The sequence below is a fragment of the Lolium rigidum genome, chromosome 6 (assembly GCF_022539505.1).
Source record: "Lolium rigidum isolate FL_2022 chromosome 6, APGP_CSIRO_Lrig_0.1, whole genome shotgun sequence".
Classification (NCBI taxonomy): Eukaryota; Viridiplantae; Streptophyta; class Magnoliopsida; order Poales; family Poaceae; genus Lolium; species Lolium rigidum.
The window spans coordinates 92,307,399-92,323,524 of record NC_061513.1 but is presented as its reverse complement, the minus strand read 5'-3'; the positions used below and the strand labels follow the sequence as shown (position 1 = coordinate 92,323,524).

The 16,126-nt window shown below is 42.1% G+C and overlaps 1 long non-coding RNA gene across 3 annotated transcripts; it reads right to left on the bottom strand.

The window, feature by feature from the left end:
* Window positions 1–2,188: 2,188 nt before the first annotated feature.
* LOC124664282 lies at window positions 2,189–5,989 on the bottom strand. Of its 3 annotated transcripts, XR_006990438.1 has the most exons (4): window positions 5,566–5,989; window positions 3,032–5,410; window positions 2,828–2,876; window positions 2,189–2,405 (listed from the first exon to the last, which is right to left on the bottom strand). It is a non-coding gene; the product is annotated as an uncharacterized LOC124664282 (long non-coding RNA). The 3 variants fall into 3 exon arrangements; XR_006990436.1 differs by having other exon boundaries at window positions 2,828–5,410; XR_006990437.1 differs by lacking the exon at window positions 2,189–2,405 and having other exon boundaries at window positions 2,416–3,169; window positions 3,348–5,410.
* Between the last annotated feature and the right edge of the window lie 10,137 nt (window positions 5,990–16,126).

Sequence of the window (16,126 nt, the reverse complement as noted above, 5' to 3'; positions counted from 1 at the left end):
TAGGATGGGTCGAAAATATCCGGCCAAGTAAAGTTTGCAAGTAGTAATTAATTAGAAGTATAGCACCTGATATTTTCGTATCAGATGGTCGTCCTTGATTAACTTGTGATATGATGTGGCGTTTAACCGGAAGGGGATGCGGCTCAGTCGACACGGATGGAGGCATCACATCGAAATCCTTGGACGCGGGCGTGAAAGCAGAGCTGCGCCTTTGTCGAGTGAAGATGAGGCCAAGACCGTTGGCTCCGTTATCTGAGAGACTGAGATGTTTCGTGTGTCTGAAAGAGTCTGAAATAGACAAACTTGTGTGCGATAAATAATACAACCGTAGATACTTTTTCTCAAATCAGTATGAGAAGTATGATAAACAGCATTATAGATTAGATACGTAGCTGGTAATTTTTTGTGCCGGATGGATGGCGAACCCGGTGCGCTGATGTAGTTTTGTCTCCGTCAGAGTATAGCCAGTCATGACTTTATTGCTTTTAATAGAGATTTTGGAACTTGGTCCAGCTGGTTGAAGTAGTAGTATATTTTCCTTCTGCTGCGCATAATCGTATGTCGCTGCTTTTTTCCTTTGCTTTTTCAGGCCCGATTTTTTTGAAGCTTTTTTTTTTGAAGCTTTTTCAGGCCCGATTTGATTTACGAAGCTGCTGCTTGCCTTGTAATTTGACCACCAAAGTATCGAGTGACCCAGCACGTCGCCGCTGCTCGATTTGAGCCGTAGTGCAATTCGCGCACACGCCCTGCATCACCAAACCGCGCGTGGCTGAGCGGTACCGAATATGATTGATATTGATAGCGTAGATCGGCAAATCGTCCGCCGCTCCTCAGGTTTCTTGTTGGAATTGAACGTGTTGACGAAGATGGGTAGAGTAGACTAGGTGAAAGGCGCGCTTCGCCGCGCCGCCTGCACTTTGTTTTGGCACAGCTTGGTCCTGTTAAATTACACGCATATTGGTTTGAAAACGAACAAAGTAATTGCGTAAACCTGCATATTGTGTTTGGAGGCATAGAATGGAGCATGGAATCATGGAACCTAAAATTGGGGTTAAATTCCGCCGTTTGGATTGGCCTCGAAATTAAAGCCTGGAAACTGAACTGAACTAAATTCTGAGGTACTGCTTCGTCAGGTGTAAACAACCTGAAAAACTTTTTGAGCTCGCCCCCTCCAAATCGCATGGAAACACTTATACCGGCGTACCTATTCATAACTGAGAGAAACAGAGAGGAGCGAGCTCCCACGATGCGAGTTTCCACGTTGTCGCTCTCGACATGCGACCGGTGGCGCCTCGTAGGTTCGACCCTCCTCCTCTTCTCCCTCACCTCCATGTTCTTCGCCTGGACCTAGTTCCCTCATGCCCCAACAACCACCCTCGTGCGCCCCTGCAGCGAAGTCGGCTGGAGGAGATCCACTCGACTCCTGCTCGCCCCAACGCTTCGCTTGGTGGTCGTCGCCTATACAGAATTCCCTGGGCCTCGAGGGGAACATGTCGATCCTGGCCACATCCGGCTGATTCTGGCCACCGCCGGCTCGAGCCATGGCAGAGGGTCGAACTCGAGCATGTTGGGAGCGGGCGCACCTGCCATCTCCATCCCGCCAGGTGCCGTGGAGAAAATTCAAATTCCATAGTTTGTTCATCCAAAAAGGATTTGCAATTGGTTACACCCTTTGATTCCAACAACAATTTCCAAGCACATCCAAATAATAGAATCAAATTAGAAGTCAATTCATTTCCATCATATATTTGGAATGATAGTCCAATTAATGATAGTCCAATTCAATTCCACGCCAACTTTCTATGCATCCAACCGCGGTGTCTAGTGGATGCCCAAATAAAAATTACGAAATTAAAAATTCAACTGTTACATAGTTAAATATGCCTGTTCTACACTTGAAGCGCACAAAAATTGGGAATCTGAGCTTTCTAGAACCCTTTGTTCTAAAACCAATCACAGTTTCAAGTAAGATGGTATAAATCCTCTCCATAATGTCATTACCGTTCTAGGAATCCACAAACACACGGCCACACGGGCATCACCAAAGAACAAAATTGAGCATTAATTCACTTACTACAACCTACAATAACATGGTGCCACAATGAACTGAACTGAACCAATCATGCCTTTTACGCCAGAAGCAGTGACTTGTGACAAAATAAATGTACGACAGCAAAAGCAATGGAAATACAATGTAAGCATGAATATTTTATAGATTGAGAAATGTACACCACAAGTAGTATGGTAGGGAGAGGTATACAAATGCATTACACCTTTGTATCTTATTCTAGACACACTGTAAATACAACCAGAAGACGATGCCTCATAGCAGTAGAGTACACTGGTCAATAAACAAAAATCTGCGACAAAAGAGGCGATCAACCAACTTGAGCACAGCATGTGACCTATAACAGTTCATAAAAAAAATGTAAGTGACACATAGCACATACGGTGGGAAGTAATAATAAAGTATAAAGGCCGATCTTAAGACTACTAAAATTTCAGTTCCCTCAAAACAACTTCCAGTATATACTCAGCTATATCATAGCTTAAAATCTACATATCTCACATGCCAACAGATAAAGAATATGGGTTCTCCACTCAAATGTACCGAAAAAATGTAAAAGAATTATTTAACTTTTGCGCTGCAGCGAGGAACCAGAAAACTATGAAGACACCTCCAGTGATATGTAATTTTTTCAAAGGGAACATGTGCTTCATGCTAATTTCACCCTAAACGTAGAAGTAAAAAATGTTGGAACTTGCTGATAACTTTGTGATCGCAGGTAGCTATTTCTCTACTCTATTTTATATTTGGTACACTCACCCTGTTAATAGAGTAAAGTGGAGGCACAATGCCAGAGGCACGGAGAAACCTTTGAAAATGCACAACAATTATTAGGTTAAATAAGACCATAATAAAAGCTGGAATCAACTAAGACCAATGCATATAAAATATGGATAATTGGATAAAACTGTAAGGAAGAAAGATTAGTTTAAGTTCTACAGCATTGGAAACAAGAAAACATACCAGTTAACATGATGCAGACTGAAGAGCCACACTTTGAGAGAAAATCTTTTGGCATGTACATAGTAAAGAAATTATGTTAAGTCTCCGCTCCATGGTACCATCGCCAACCATTCGTGAAACCTAATTGGCTAACCAGTTCTGTGAAAAGAGAGTTGTCTAAATAAGACTACAAAAACTAAAGTCATTTACGACAAATAAAATTATTGACCCTCACATGAAATTGCGTCGGGAATAAATGAAATTATTAATTACACAATCTTGTGGCTCGAGTGACCAGAATGCTACTGCACAAAAGTGATCGACAAAGGTCCGTTACCTTACTACACGGCCACCATCATGATATAGATTGGTGGCCACCTCCATGGCACAACCAACCAAAAAATGCGCCTGAATCATAAAGCTGTGTTCCAATTAAAGCACCGCCATTGCATAGGAGGACCATCGAAGCAACCGTATTGCACTTACTAAAGAATTGATACTTAGTTGGCTCGGAGTGGTTTTGATTCAAAGGACGGTATAGTTTCACCCGAAGTTTTCTGATCGAACTATCTAGTGTGACACTCGATAAAAAGAAGTGATATGTTATTGTAGCTTTGTAAAGTAAACCATAAACCAAATATATAAACTATAAATTTATAAAAACTGATAAGTAGATATAACTCGGACATAAAAGAACAAAATTATCTTAAGGTCGTTCCGAGCAGATTTTGGATAAACATAAACCTATATGGTGAACAATTTGTAGCTACGTAGATAATTTATATTAATATTTCGTGTTATTATTCAGTAAAAGGATAATAATGTCTACTTTAGAATTAATCAAGTTTGAAATGTGTGAATAAAAATGTTCATACTGCTGGTTCATGAAAGATGCTTTAATTATATCAACATTTCATCTCAAAAGAAATCAGCAGCCTTTTTTGGGTCAAAGTTTTCTACGTGCAATCACATGTAGTTATGCCCTATCTCCATATCTAGTTGCATGCATAACAAAAAAAACGGCAAAAAACTTCATGATACGTCATTAAGGAGCATGCATAAAACTGCAAAATAATCTAAGAATAGGATTAATGGCCAGATTGGCTTGAATGCCAATGCAATTATATGATGGATAAAATCTCTGATGCTGCAAAACCATAGTAAACAATGACACACTTCCTTCCTAGAAGTGTCAGCAAGTCAATATGAATTGGAATGGACTTATTTTTTATTTCCTTCAATTCCATTATTATGAAATGTTAATAACACTAATTCGCTCTTATCAGATGAAGCAAGTTCTTAGAAAATATATTGACCGAGCACAAAATTATGCATATACATTCGCACTTGCAGCTTGCTTGGACTATTGCCATCAAACAACTTGTAGACAAATTTGAAAAACTGCTGAAAGATAAATGAAGTTCCATTCAAACCTAATATGAGATGGTCACTTACTCAAGGTCAAGCGGGTCCATGCAGTAAATACAGTTAACTTCAGAGTCAATAAAATCAAAGAAATTAGGGAATTAATAGAAACTATGATCATTGAATCTACCATGCGGACAAAAAAGCTATAGGCAAAGGATAAGTAAAAAGAGCTCTTTTCTAATCATATGCATCTTTTTGGTGTTTTGGAAGGAAATGGTGCTTCAAGGGTGGAACATAATACACCCAAGAGGTTGAGAGACAACACCTTATTTTTGTGCATGATCCTATGGAACATAGTAGGCCACAGGAATGTTATATGTCTCTACAATGCATTGAATTGTTCTCTACTTTAGTTTTCTGAACCGAAGAAGCATTATATGTACCTAGCGACCATCCACTGATGCAAATGCTACAAATATGTCCATTCATTGACTCAACACTAAGTTGTTAGACAGAGATAAACATTATTAGTTTTCACAAGATAGCCTACTACACTTCACGTCGACCACCAGGAGTAGGCGTTCCTCGTCGCGCTCAGCATAGCTGTTGTGCTGCAGCATGCGGCCACTGTCTCGCTCCATCCTCCTATACACCGCGCTGTCAGCCGAGGAACCTGGGCACCGTGGGATGTCAGTCCCCTTGCCAGAATAGAAGAATGACTTTGCCTCATCTCGGTACCACGCTGCATCTGGTCACACAGGGGCACAGCAGCAACGAAAAGGGATGCGCTGGAAATGAACTGAACCAAATATAGATCAACAAAGATTCATACCAGAGACAATACAAAATCAGTGTGAGGATGAACCATATTTGTTGGAACTTGGACTAACAACGTTGATGTGGTGGTCCAACTCATATGTCTGAAGGATGCATCTGATAATTTCTCTGGTTTTCTTAGCGCCATTAACTTATCTTGGTGGCTCACACTTTGTTTGGGAAGATACCTTGATAATTTGGAGCGACGATGCATCCCTGCCAATAAATACAACCAAGTTACATATTCTGAACCATTTATCCAATCGATCATACCACTGGCAAAGGCTGACACGGGCATGGAACAACCACTAATTGAATCGAAACGCTGTCTGATTTGAAGAACCGAGAGCAAACCGAGCCAATGTACTGACCTTGAGGAGCATGCAGATTCCAACCTTCATGTGCTCGTAGACGGGCGTGTCGGCACCTGGATGCAGATTCCAATCTCCGACCACGACTGCTTCAGCGGCGCGAAGTGGTGCAGCGGCACCTAGATGTTCCGGTACGGAGGCCTGCCGTCGCCCATACTGGATTTTCTTTTATGGCCATGCCAGACCAGTAGGAGAGGACTGTAAGCATTAACCACGGGAAACTAATCGAGGATGCCTGCTCTCTGTCGCTGTTCCTCCTCATTGACTGCTCGATCGAGCAGAGAGGCGGAGATGGACGTGGGGGCAAGATGGGGACGTCGAGGAGTTGGACAGCGACTGAAATTCGAGGGAGAGCGACGGGAGGCTTGAGCGAGTGAGGAGTAGAAAGACGGGGATGGCGGCGAGGTGAGGGGCGGCGGCGAAAACCTAGGACCGGGAGGAGTTGCGCTTGAGATTGGGGAGGAAGAGGAGAAATCGTTACGTTCTCGCAAGGAGCCTGAGCCTGACCCACAGTGCGCCGGCCACGAAGCACCGGCCAAGCCCAAAACGGAGGCCACCTATACCTGGGCTGGCCCACCACGTTTGCTTGCACCGTCCATTCACTGAGAGAGCTCCGATTTCAACAGCCTTACTCTATTTAGGTAATGCAGTTGCTGATCTAGATAAAGGTTCCCGCCCGGAGCACGAAATCCAGTTGTCGCACTTCCCATAGACGGCGCCAATTGACGAGCATGGCTCCTCGGCAATACTCACTATGAGGGGTTTGAGTTTCGAGAAATGCGACGATGGAAACTCTGGGAGCGAGACGGTACACGACGTACCCAGGTTCACGTCCCCGCGGTGGAGCATCGCTACGTCCTGCTAGCAATGCAGTATATCATAATATGTATATAAGGGCCCGCTGTAGGTAGAGTTGTTGTATCAAGTCTAGTTCTAATCTGCGGGTTGTGGTGTCTAGGCGTATCATGTGTTCGATCTTGGCATATTGTGTTTCTGAATCTCTCCCCAAGGGGTGCCCCTGTCTGGCTTTATATATCAACCAGACTAGGGTTTACAAGAGTCCTAGTAGAATTCGTATTGGAGCTTTCTTCCTTGTAGTTCAAGTTGACGTGGGTCCAGCTTGTCGAGTCCTTGAGCTGGTCCATCTTCATAATCTGTATCGGGTATAGCAATGTAGGGTACTCGAAGGGTTATGCCCACATCAACATCCCCTCGCGCGGCTACCCCAACCAAGGTTGCAACACCCACGCTCTCGGCTACCTCGACATCGGCACAAAGGGCTATCACCTCGCATGAGCACCTCAGCTTCTTCTTCTTCTGTAGTCAAAGCTTTCGCGACGCAACATCGTTCACGACGTTCCCGCTACCACTGCGGGGGAGTGTTGGTTCATACCTTCGGCTTATCTCCAGTTTGACCGTCTGCGATGCTACTGTTGTTCACGTCACTACCGCTACAATTGCAGAGAGTATTAGAGATATATTTGGTATATGTATATTATGTAGTCTAGAATTTAAAATCTCTACCTACGTATCTCTAGGAGAGCTATCTTAACCTCCAAGTCGTGTACCCTATATATACTCGTCCTGAGAGGCTCAATACAACATCCATCATATTCCGCATATCACTCTCTATCATTCTACAGAGCTGAATGAAAAATATATTGAAAAGACAATATAGGTCACTCCGCTGGGAGCACACCCAGACGCAAACGGAGACACGGTCAAAAAGACATTTTTGTGTCCATAAATGTACATTATGCATTTGAGCTGAATGAAAAATATATTGGAAAGACAACATAAGTCACCCTGCTGGGAGTATACCTAGAGACGCTCGTCTAAATTTTTGTGCACACAGTCCGACGGTTTTAGACGTCCAAAATGTGCCGAGCCGTTAGACATGCCTTCATGGGACGTCACGAAGCCCTTAGAGCATCTCCAGTACGTTTGGGAGACGGCGGACAAGAAATGGAGAAAAACGTGTTTCAGTCGCGTCCTCCAAAGCTAAATAGCGCCTCATTTTATGTCCGGCATCCCCGGTACGCCGGAGTCTTTACCGGGGACGCCGAACACAAAAATAGCATCCAGATGCGTGCATGCAGCTCCTACTCCCCACATGTCATTCTCTTTTCTCACACTTTCCCTCACCTACTTTTTCCACATGGGGTGATCCCCTCTATTAAAATGCATGCATCCGGACGTATTTTGAGGGACCTGACTAGAGATGCTCTAAGGGCATCTCCAACCGCGCGACCCAAACGGACACGCTGGGCCGTCCGTTTTGGGCCGTTTGGGTGGCCGAACGGACACCCGGACAGCGGCCCGCGTCCGCGTGTCCGTTTGGGTCGCACGCTGCGCCCAACGCGCGGACGCACCGCATATGTAATTAAAATAACAAAAATAAAAATAAAAAAGGAAAACAGCCAAAATAACATTAAAGTAGTGGTTAGTTAAACTTAGCCCTATTTTGGGCAATTTTTACACAAAAGAAAGCCCTATATGGGCTTTAAACTAAAAAAAAACCCTAGACAGGGTTTGCGAGCACGGTGGCTGATGGCGTGTAACTCACACGTTCGTTGGAAACCCCAAGAGGAAGGTATGATTCGCACAGCAGCAAGTTTTCCCTCAGAAAGAAACCAAGGTTTATCGAACCAGGAGGAGCCAAGAAGCACGTTGAAGGTTGATGGCGGCGGGATGTAGTGCGGCGCAACACCAGAGATCATGGCGCCAACGTGGAACCTGCACAACACAACCAAAGTACTTTGCCCCAACGAAACAGTGAGGTTGTCAATCTCACCGGCTTGCTGTAACAAAGGATTAACCGTATTGTGTGGAAGATGATTGTTTGCAGAGAAAACGGTAAAAACAAGTATTGCGAGGAGATTTGTATTTCAGTATTAAAAGAATGGACCGGGGTCCACGAGTTCACTAGAGGTGTCTCTCCCATAAGATAAAAGCATGTTGGGTGAACAAATTACAGTCGGGCAATTGACAAATAGAGAGGGCATAACAATGCACATACATGTCATGATAAGTATAGTGAGATTTAATTGGGCATTACGACAAAATACATAGACCGCCATCCAACCGCATCTATGCCTAAAAAGTCCACCTTCGGGTTATCGTCCGAACCCCTTCCGGTATTAAGTTGCAAAGCAACGGACAATGGCATTAAGTATGGTGCGTAATGTAATCAACAACTACATCCTCGGACATAGCGCCAATGTTTTATCCCTAGTGGCAACAAGCACAACACAACCTTAGAACTTTCATCGCATTGTCCCAGTGTCAATGCAGGCATGAACCCACTATCGAGCATAAATACTCCCTCTTGGAGTTAAGAGCAAAAAACTTGGCCAGAGCCTCTACTAATAACGGAGAGCATGCAAGATCATAAACAACACATATGCAATAATTTGATAATTAACATAACATGGTATTCTCTATCCATCGGATCCCGACAAACACAACATAGAGTATTACGGATAGATGATCTTGATCATGTTAGGCAGCTCACAAGATCCAACAATGAAGCACAATGAGGAGAAGACAACCATCTAGCTACTTCTATGGACCCATAGTCCAGGGGTGAACTACTCACTCATCACTCCGGAGGCGACCATGGCGGTGTAGAGTCCTCCGGGAGATGAATCCCCTCTCCGGCAGGGTGCCGGAGGAGATCTCCGTAATCCCCCGAGATGGGATTGGCGGCGGCGGCGTCTCCGGAAGGTTTTCCGTATCGTGGTTTTTCGCATCGGGGGTTTCGCGAAGGAGGCTTTAAGTAGGCGGAAGGGCGAGTCGGAGGGCCGACGAGGGGCCCACACCATAGGGCGGCGCGGGCACCCTGCCGGCCGCGCGGCCCTATGGTGGCGGCGCCTCGTCGCCCCACTTCGTATCCCTTTCGATCTTCCGGAAGGTTCGTGGCAAAATAGGACCCCGGGTCTTGATTTCGTCCAATTCCGAGAATATTTCGTTACTAGGATTTCCGAAACCAAAAACAGCGTAAAACAAAGACGGCACTTCGGCATCTTGTTAATAGGTTAGTTCCAGAAAATGCACGAATATGACATAAGGTGTGCATAAAACATGTAGGTATCATCAATAATATGGCATGGAACATAAGAAATTATCGATACGTCGGAGGCGTATCAGCATCCCCAAGCTTAGTTCTCGCTCGTCCCGAGCAGGTAAAACGATAACAAAGATAATTTCTGAAGTGACATGCCATCATAACCTTGATCATACTATTTGTAAACATATGTAATGAATGCAGCGATCAAAACAATGGTAATGACATGAGTAAACAAGTGAATCATAAAGCAAAGATTTTTCATGAATAGTACTTCAAGACAAGCATCAATAAGTCTTGCATAAGAGTTAACTCATAAAGCAATAAATCAAAGTAAAGGTATTGAAGCAACACAAAGGAAGATTAAGTTTCAGCGGTTGCTTTCAACTTGTAACATGTATATCTCATGGATAATTGTCAACATAGAGTAATATAACAAGTGCAATATGCAAGTATGTAGGAATCAATGCACAGTTCACACAAGTGTTTGCTTCTTGAGGTGGAGAGAGATAGGTGAACTGACTCAACATAAAAGTAAAAAGAATGGTCCTTCAAAGAGGAAACCATCGATTGCTATATTTGTGCTAGAGCTTTTATTTTGAAAACATGAAACAATTTTGTCAACTGTAGTAATAAAGCATATGAGTTATGTAAATTATATCTTACAAGTTGCAAGCCTCATGCATAGTATACTAATAGTGCCCGCACCTTGTCCTAATTAGCTTGGACTACCGGATCTTTGCAATGCACATGTTTTAACCAAGTGTCACAATGGGGTACATCCATGTCGCCTGTACAAAGGTCTAAGGAGAAAGCTCGCATTTTGGATTTCTCGCTTTTGATTATTCTCAACTTAGACATCCATACCGGGACAACATGGACAACGGATAATGGACTCCTCTTTAATGCATAAGCATGTGGCAACAATTATTATTCTCATATGAGATTGAGGATATATGTCCAAAACTGAAACTTCCACCATGAATCATGGCTTTAGTTAGCGGCCCAATGTTCTTCTCTAACAATATACATGCTCCAACCATTCATTAAGGTGGTAGATCTCTCTTACTTCAGACAAGACGGACATGCATAGCAACTCACATGATATTCAACAAAGAATAGTTGATGGCGTCCCCAGAAGCATGGTTATCGCACAACAAGCAACTTAATAAGAGATAAAGTGCATAAGTACATATTCAATACCACAATAGTTTTTAAGCTATTTGTCCCATGAGCTATATATTGTAAAGGTGAATGATGGAATTTTAAAGGTAGCACTCAAGCAATTTACTTTGAAATGGCGGATAAATACCATGTAGTAGGTAGGTATGGTGGACACGAATGGCATAGTGGTTGGCTCAAGTATTTTGGATGCATGAGAAGTATTCCCTCTCGATACAAGGTTTAGGCTAGCAAGGTTATTTGAAACAAATCTAAGGATGAACGGTACAGCAAAACTCACATAAAAGACATATTGTAAACATTATAAGACTCTACACCGTCTTCCTTGTTGTTCAAAACTCAATACTAGATATTATCTAGACTCTAGAGAAACCAAATATGCAAACCAAATTAGCAAGCTCTAAGTGTTTCTTCATTAATGGGTGCAAAGTATATGATGCAAGAGCTTAAACATGAGCACAACAATTGCCAAGTATCAAATTATCCAAGACATTTTAGAGTTACTACATGTAGTATTTTCCAATTCCAACCATATAACAATTTAACGAAGAAGAAACTTCGCCATGAATACTATGAGTAGAGCCTAAGGACATACTTGTCCATATGCTAAAGCGGAGCGTGTCTCTCTCCCACAAAGTGAATGCTAGGATCCATTTTATTCAAACAAAACAAAAAACAAAAACAAACCGGCGCTCCATGCAAAGTGCATAAGATGTGACGGAATAAAAATATAGTTTCAGGGGAGGAACCTGATAATGTTGTCGATGAAGAAGGGGATGCCTTGGGCATCCCCAAGATTAGACGCTTGAGTCTTCTTAGAATATGCAGGGGTGAACCACCGGGGCATCCCCAAGCTTAGAGCTTTCACTCTCCTTGATCATATTGTATCATACTCCTCTCTTGATCCTTGAAAACTTCCTCCACACCAAACTCGAAACAACTCATTAGAGGGTTAGTGCACAATTAAAATTAACATGTTCAGAGGTGACACAATCATTCTTAACACTTCTGGACATTGCATAAAGCTACTGGACATTAATGGATCAAAGAAATTTATCCAACATAGCAAAAGAGGCAATGCGAAATAAAAGGCAGAATCTGTCAAAACAGAACAGTCCGTAAAGATGGATTTTATTAGGCCACTAGACTTGCTCAAATGAAAATGCCCAAATTGAATGAAAGTTGCGTACATATCTGAGGATCATGCACGTAAATTGGCTTAATTTTCTGAGCTACCTACAGGTAGGTAGACCCAGATTCGTGACAGCAAAGAAATCTGGAACTGCGCAGTAATCCAAATCTAGTACTTACTTTACTATCAAAGACTTTACTTGGCACAACAAAACATAAAACTAAGATAAGGAGAGGTTGCTACAGTAGTAAACAACTTCCAAGACTCAAATATAAAACAAAAATACTGTAGTAAAAACATGGGTTGTCTCCCATAAGCGTTTTTCTTTAACGCCTTTCAGCTAGGCGCAGAAAGTGAACTCAAGTAACATCAAGAGATGAAGCATCAACATCATAATTTGTTCTAATAATAGAATCATAAGGTAACTTCATTCTCTTTCTAGGGAAGTGTTCCATACCTTTTTGAGAGGAAATTGATATTTAATATTACCTTCCTTCATATCAATAGTAGCACCAACGGTTCGAAGAAAAGGTCTTCCCAATATAATGGAGCAAGATGCATTGCATTCAATATCCAAGACAACAAAATCAACGGGGACAAGATTATTGTTAACCATAATATGAACATTATCAAGTTTCCCCAAAGGTTTCTTTTTAGCATTATCAGCGAGATTAACATCCAGATAACAGTTTTTCAATGGTGGCAAGTCAAGCATATCATAAACTTTCTTAGGCATAACAGAAATACTTGCACCAAGATCACATAAAGCATTACAATCAAAATCTTTGACTCTCATTTTAATGATGGGCTCCCAACCATCCTCTAACTTTCTAGGAATAGAAGTTTCAAGTTTCAGTTTCTCTTCTCTAGCTTTTATGAGAGCATTTGTAATATGTTTTGTGAAAGCCAAGTTTATAGCGCTAGCATTGGGACTCTTAGCAAGTTTTTGTAAGAACTTTATAACTTCAGAGATGTGGCAATCATCAAAATCTAAATCATTACAATCTAAAGCAATGGGATTATCATCCCCAAGGTTGGAAAAAATTTCAGCAGTTTTATCACAGCAGGTTTCAGCGAGCTTTAGCGAGTTTCGAGTAATTTTGCGCGCTTTGCAATAGGAGTAGAAGCATTGCCAACACCAATTATTTTACCATTGATAGTAGGAGGTGCAGCAACATGTGAATCATTAGCATTGCTAGTGGTGGTAATAGTCCAAACTTTAGCTACATTATTCTCTTTAGCTAGTTTTTCATTTTCTTCTCTATCCCACCTAGCACGCAGTTCAGCCATTAATCTTATATTCTCATTAATTATAACTTGGATGGCATTTGCTGTAGTAACAATTTTATTTTCAATATCCCTATTAGGCATAACTTTTGATTTTAAAAGATCAACATCAGAGGTAAGACTATCAACCTTAGAAGCAAGAATATCAATTTTATTGAGCTTTTCCTCAACAGATTTGTTAAAGGCAGTTTGTGTACTAATAAATTCTTTAAGCATAGCTTCAAGTCCAGGGGGTGTATTCCTATTATTGTTGTAAGAATTCCCATAAGAATTAGCATAACCGTTACCATTATTATAAGGATATGGCCTATAGTTATTACTAGAATTGTTCCGATAAGCATTGTTGTTGAAATTATTATTTTTAATGAAGTTTACATCAACATGTTCTTCTTGGGCAACCAATGAAGCTAATGGAACATTATTAGGATCAACATTAGTCCTATCATTCACAAGCATAGACATAATAGCATCAACCTTATCATTCAAGGAAGAGGATTCTTCAACAGAATTTACCTTCTTACCTTGTGGAGCTCTTTCCGTGTGCCATTCAGAGTAATTAATCATCATATTATCAAGAAGCTTTGTTGCTTCACCAAGAGTGATGGACATAAAGGTACCTCCAGCAGCTGAATCCAATAAATTCCGCGAAGAAAAATTTAGTCCTCGCATAGAAGGTTTGGATGATCATCCAAGTAGTCAGTCCATGGGTTGGGCAATTTTTAACCAAAGATTTCATTCTTTTCCAAGCTTGAGCAACATGTTCATTATCCAATTGTTTAAAATTCATTATGCTACTCCTTGATGTCTACGGGAGCTTCTATTCTTGTAGACAGTGTTGGGCCTCCAAGAGCAGAGGTTTGTAGAACAGCAGCAAGTTTCCCTTAAGTGGATTACCCAAGGTTTATCGATCTCAGGGAGGAAGAGGTCAAAGATATCCCTCTCATGCAACCCCGCAACCACAAAGCAAGAAGTCTCTTGTGTCCCCAACACACCTAAGAGGTGCACTAGTTCGGCGAAGAGATAGTGAAATACGAAGTGGTATGAATAAATAGTAGCAGTAGCAACGGCACCGTAAAAGTGCTTTGCCCAGGACAAGTAAACAAGCGAGTAGTAACGCAAGAGTAGTAACGCAAGCGAGTAGTAACGCAATAAAACGAGAAACAAGCAGCAATAGCGAGTATTTAGGAACAAGGCCTAGGGATTAGACTTTCACTAGTGGACACTCTCAACTTTGATCACATAACAGAATAGATAAATGCATACTCTACACTTTTGTTGGATGATGAACACATTGCGTAGGATTACACGAACCCTCAATGCCGGAGTTAACAAGCTCCACAATAATGCTCATATTTTAGTAACCTTTAGTGTAAGATAGATCAAAAGACTAAACCAAGTACTAGCATAGCATGCACACTCGTCACCTTCATGCATATGTAGGAGGAATAGATCACATCAATATTATCATAGCAATAGTTAACTTCGCAATCTACAAGAGATCATGATCATAGCATAAACCAAGTACTAACACGGTGCACACACTCGTCACCTTTGCACACATGCAGGAGGAATAAAACTACTTTAATAATATTGCTAGAGTAGCACATAGATAAATTGTGATACAAACACATTGCAATCATAAAGAGATATAAATAAGCACCTCACTATGCCATTCAACAGGTGAATAAGTATTCCGTGAAATATAGCCTAAGAGACCCACACGGTGCACACACTTGTCACCTTTACACACGTGGGACAAGGAGTCTCCGGAGATCACATAAGTAAAACTCACTTGACTAGCATAGTGACATCTAGATTACAAGCATCATCATATGAATCTCAATCATGTAAGGCAGCTCATGAGATTATTGTATTGAAGCACATAGGAGAGAGATGAACCACATAGCTACCGGTACAGCCCCGAGCCTCGATGGAGAACTACTCCCTCCTCATGGGAGCAGCAGCGGTGATGAAGATGGCGGTGGAGATGGCAGCGGTGTCGATGGAGAAGCCTTCCGGGGGCACTTCCCCGCTCCGGCAGGGTGCCGGAACGGAGACTCCTGTCCCCCGGATCTTGGCTTCGCGATGGCGGCGGCTGCGGGAAGGTTTTCCGTATCGTCATTCTTCGCCTCAGGGGTTTCGCGACGGAGGCTTTATATAGGCGAAGAGGCGGCGCAGGAGGGTCGAAGGGGTGGCCACACCATAGGCTGGCGCGGCCAGGGCCCAGGCCGCGCCACCCTATCATCCAGGGCCCACGGGGCCCCCTCCGGCGGCTCTCGGGTGTTCCGGATGCTTCCGGTGAAAATAGGAACCTGGGTCTTGATTTCGTCCGATTCCGAGAATATTTCGTTACTAGGATTTCTGAAACCAAAAACAAGCAGAAAACGAGAACCGGCACTTCGGCATCTTGTTAATAGGTTAGTTCCAGAAAATGCACGAATATGACATAAAGTGTGCTTAAAACATGTAGATATCATCAATAATATGGCATAGAACATAAGAAATTATCGATACGTCGGAGACGTATCAAGCATCCCCAAGCTTAGTTCTGCTCGTACCGAGCAGGTAAAACGATAACAAAGATAATTTCTGAAGTGATATGCCATCATAACCTTGATCATACTATTTGTAAACATATGTAGTGAATGCAGCGATCAAAACAATGGTAATGACATGAGTAAACAAGTGAATCATAAAGCAAAGACTTTTCATGAATAGTACTTCAAGACAAGTATTAATAAGTCTTGCATAAGAGTTAACTCATAAAGCAATAAATCAAAGTAAAGGTATTGAAGCAACACAAAGGAAGATTAAGTTTCAGCGGTTGCTTTCAACTTGTAACATGTATATCTCATGGATAATTGTCAACATAGAGTAATATAACAAGTACAATA